The following is a 4,627-nucleotide window of genomic DNA, read 5'->3' on the forward strand; positions in this document are numbered from 1 at the left end:
AGTGCTGGGATTACAGGCTTGAGCCACCGCGCCCGGCAACTTTTTTTCTTAATCATGATTAATAACTTTCTTACTGAGTGGTATTTAAAATGTCATGTTGACGAAATCATATAACCCCTAAAGTCATCTTTTTGTGCAAATCTCATACTTTGGAAATTACTGTTCCAGGGAGTATTCATGTTAAAGGAAAGCTGATTGAACTGTATATACCCAAGCCAGTAAGCAGAAATGACTGGACAGAAATACAAGCCTGTGAGACAGCGAGATCTAGGAGATTCCTAGAGAGGTCCATCTAGATCTCCAGGGTGAAATTACCTCATTTAGCTCAATTTCTCACCTCTCCTTTAGTGCTTTGGTCCATGGGGGTAGATGATTCTGCAGGATTTTACCAATTGGTTCCATAATGGGAATGTGAAAGGTTCCTGGCTGTGGGAAAAGCTGCTTATCAAAGAGAAGCCTGATAGAAATGCTAGGGGAAGTGGCTGTGAGTCTGCATTATAGAAGGGAGCAGAGCAGCAGAGCATGTTGCTAGGACTAAGCAGTTGATTGACCTGAGTCTGGATACCATGTATGAATATTTTGAAAAATTCCTGTTATAATTTAATTTACTCCATTGTGTTAGAGGGAATACTTCTCTGCACATGGTGTTCTATATATTTGTTGGTTGATGCGCTTTAGGGTCTAGTAATTATTTATAGCAATAGAATCTTACTTTCCATTGTATCCCCAGGTTGCTGAGTTGCTTTAGTTATTTCTCTATTTCCTTATCTTAGAGATTATGGACATAATTTGCTTCTGTCATCTTTTCATTAAAAATCTAATGGGAATGAAGAATTACACATGAATGTTTAAGTTCTGTGATACCGATGATAGGTGTCTGCATTTGAAAAAAGTGTTTTAAAAAGTATAAAGGACAGTCAAGCACCTATATGATGGAATAAGTGTTATTTTGTATATTTCTGTCAAATTTTAAAAAGTGTGTAAAGCCTCACAAAGTCTTTTATGGTCCCCTTCATGGTCTCAGCCCTTTCCCCAGAGGAAGCGCTTTTTGTGAATTTGTTGTATATTCACTGTGACACAGTATTCCTGCCGTGTTGTTTAAATAGTTCTAAGGCTCACGTCTCCTTCATGGCAATCTTGTTTTCATTTTAACTTCTTCCTTTATCATTGGGTTGTCTGTCACCTCTGTCTTTTGATATTCTTATTTCTTTTCCCTTTTTTATTTCTTTCTTTGTTTTAGATTTGGGGAGGCTCCAGTTAGCTTCTGTAGCTATCACCAGCTGATGAGAACTTGTCTTTTTTAATAGATAAATCAGCCAATCACTTTTTCTTTGATTCTTTTCAGCTATTGCTTCGTAGCCAAAGATAGCTTTGATTACTTCTAGTTTTGTATATGGAAAGTTCTGGATGATAGAAGGCACCAGCTATCCAAAATGCAAGTGTTACTGTATCAGAATTGCAGCTCTGCAAGTAAGTATCAAAATATAAAATTTAGCAGGCTGCAACTTTTTATGCCATGTATATTAAATTCTATGTAACCCACTCTAGGACTTAATTTTAAAGTTACTATTCAAGCTTTTCTAATGTCTCTTAAGAGGAGAAATATGCTGATTTCCTAAAGCAGGTATGCCCCAAAACAGGATGGCGTCGATCACTGCCAGCTGCCAAGACCCTTTGTTTATATTAATGAGAGAGGATAGGCAGGGCATGGAATAGAGCCCTTGGAATGCAGATTCTTTAGTATTCCTTTTCTTACATTTCCATCATCACCATTCTGATTAGCTTCAAAGATCCTACAAGCTTTTCCCAGTCTCATTCTTTATAATTGTGTGATACGGATTTTCACAGACACGTGGGCCAGATTTTTAACATTTAAAAAACAGTAACCTTTGATTAATGATGGAATTCTGGAAATTTCTTCTACAATGGGCATTGCATTTTAAATGTTCGGCTTGTCATGGGAGTTATTTTGGGGGGTGATACTAGTACCTATTTCTGATTATAAACTTACAGGACCATATGAACCAGAAGATTAAGAAGAATAACTTTTCTGAGCTGTATAGCACCCTTGTGGGTGCATTTTCTGGAGGAAAGGAAAGCTGCTTTGTTTTATTGGAAATGACTTGATGTCACATTTGGAAGGCAGACTGTTGTAACTGTTTTTTCCTGTTGCCATCTTTGGCATAGTACTGTTTCTTTCCTTTCCTTATGTAATAAACACATGCCTGAAAAGGTTAGCATATCAAGACATATAAAATGTTTTCATAGCGTCTATATAATTATGTTAAGACATAGGTGATGAGTCTGTTTGTAAAGTGAACCCTATACTTTGAACTGTTTAAATATACAGTGGGTTAAACTGAGTGTATATATTAACAAGAGCATATGGAGTAAGGGAGTAATGTTTTTTTAAAAGGTTAACTACAAAAGGATTTGTGTAGGTGGGCTTTAAGCTGAATTCTAGAGGAACAACAAAGGTAGGTGGGAGAAGTTGGTAAGAGTGTGTTAGAAGTTTGAGGAAGATGTAAAAAGGATCAGATTAGTATAATAGTTACTGTGCAGCAGTAGTAATCACTTTTACTTTGGTTCCACATAAAGACACAAGGTATTTCTTTTCTTTCTTTCTTTTTTTTTTTTTCTTTTGAGACAGAGTCTGGCTCTGTGGGCCAGGCTGGAGTGCAGTGGCACCATCTTGGCTCACTGCAACCTCCAACTTCAGGTGATTCTACTACCACAGCTTTCCGAGTAGCTGGGATTACAGATTTGTGCCACCATGCCCAGCTAATTTTTGGATTTTTAGTAGAGACAGGGTTTCACCATATTGGTCAGGCTGATCTTGAACTCCTGACCTCAAGTGATTCGCCTGCCTCGGCCTCTCAAAGTGCTGGGATTCCAGGCATGAGTCACCACACCCTGCAACACAGGGTTTTACTTGTATACTGCTTTAGATCTCTTCCTGCCCTGGCCTAGACTAGAAATTGGCCATAGATCCTTATACAGTTCCCACATGATTATGTGAACTCGCAGCTTATTTTGGAAGAAATGGAGAGAGGAACGTTTCTCTGCATTTGGGGATTCAAGGGGTCAGGGAAATAAGCTTTAAACTTTTGATTCTATACCTTTCTACCTGTAGCTTTCCTTTCACTAAAGGGTTATGGATCTTATGTCAGAGAGAAGGGAAGTGTCCTGTCTCAAGCCCACTGTGACGTGTGACCCTCAACTAGTGTACTTGTGAGAAGGGCTTTGGTTGCCACACTAGAAAATGTGGGAGGGCTTCCCTTCCGCTGCCCCCATTTATAGACATGGGGGTGCCTCCATTGCTTTGTATGCTGTTGACGTTTTCTCTTCCCTCTTTGTTTTCCCTAAGCTAAGCTCTAAGCTAATTCTGTACAAAAAAATACTGATTGTTTTTTGTCAATTGCTTGCCGTTAATGCCTGATAATGTACAGTAAAATAGGATTCTGCATACCATTAAATATGTCAAATATTACAAACTTTAAGGTTCTTTTGAAATTACAATACTAAACTCAGTTCACTTTTGCTTAGCCTTCACAGTTGTTGATCACATAGCATGGTCATCCACTCACAGCTTAAAAAAATACAGGGAGCATCGGAGAGAATGGGTAAAGTAAAATTTTGATGTTTTTAAAATAGCACCTAAATCTATGAAAGTTGATTTGGTTTCTTGTTTGTATGGGAGGGAGAGGGTGGGTAGTACTGGGGGAAGGGGTGGATATTGGGAAGATAGCATGCACTATATGAAATCATGTCAGAGACCACCTAGGCTAAGGTTGTAAATTTTGCTAATACAATTTAAGTATTAATGGAAGTTTCAGAAAAGGCAGGACCATAGAATGGCAGTGTTGGGAATTACAGTGGGCTTATTTTTTTCCTCCTGACTTATGGAAGGGGATTTTGAGAATAGCAGTATTTGAGTACAATTTGGAGAGGAGGCTTTGTTTTAAAGTGACTTGTCCATATTCCCTGAGTGGAACTGGCTGCCTCAGTACCACCTTAGGCTCTGATACATTGGTGAAAGACCTAGAGAAGAATAATATGCATCCTCATTTTTATTGTATTCTTGTGACTCAGGTGTTCTCAAAGATTATAATTCATGAAGCTCATGAAAGGGTTGAACAAAAGAGGGAGATAAGAGAGTTGTTTCTCAGTAGAAAATTTGGTAGAAACAGGAATTAACAGAAATTTGATGTTGCTATTAAAATGAAAAACACTTCTCTTGCTAGAGTTCTAAATCAAGTTTCTAATTCTAAAAACTTGGCTATGTAGTTAGCATACAAGGCCTAATTAACTATTGTAGAGGTTATGGGACAGAGATACCTCCATGTGTTTATAGGTAGGATTTTTTTGGTTGTTGTTGACAAAAGTAACTTCGTCTAGTTCTCCAGTCCATTATTTTAATTTTTTTACTTTATACACTAAAAATTTGGATTGAAAAAATGAAAGCTGTAAGAAATCAAATATTACTCAAAAAGTGTTATTCTGGGCCGGGCGCGGTGGCTCACGCCTGTAATCCCAGCACTTTGGGAGGCCGAGGCGGGTGGATCAGGAGGTCAAGAGATCGAGACCATCCTGGTCAACATGGTGAAACCCCGTCTCTACTAAAACT

The 4,627-nt window shown here is 38.3% G+C and overlaps 1 protein-coding gene across 10 annotated transcripts in view; it reads left to right on the forward strand.

Annotated features, from left to right (window-relative positions):
* Positions 1-4,627, forward strand: part of LOC108283404 (putative RNA-binding protein Luc7-like 2) — a 66,417-nt gene that overhangs the window by 8,588 nt on the left and 53,202 nt on the right. For 6 of the 10 annotated variants that reach the window (XM_037728255.1, XM_037728251.1, XM_037728250.1 and 3 more), the window contains one exon: positions 3,547-3,623. The exons of the other annotated variants lie outside the window; for them this stretch is intronic. The gene's annotated coding sequence lies outside the window, so the exon portion shown is untranslated. The remainder of the gene's footprint in view (positions 1-3,546; positions 3,624-4,627) is intronic. 10 annotated transcript variants of the gene reach the window in all.

This window comes from Cebus imitator, unplaced genomic scaffold (genome assembly GCF_001604975.1).
Source record: "Cebus imitator isolate Cc_AM_T3 unplaced genomic scaffold, Cebus_imitator-1.0 Scaffold260, whole genome shotgun sequence".
In the NCBI taxonomy this organism is placed as follows: Eukaryota; Metazoa; Chordata; class Mammalia; order Primates; family Cebidae; genus Cebus; species Cebus imitator.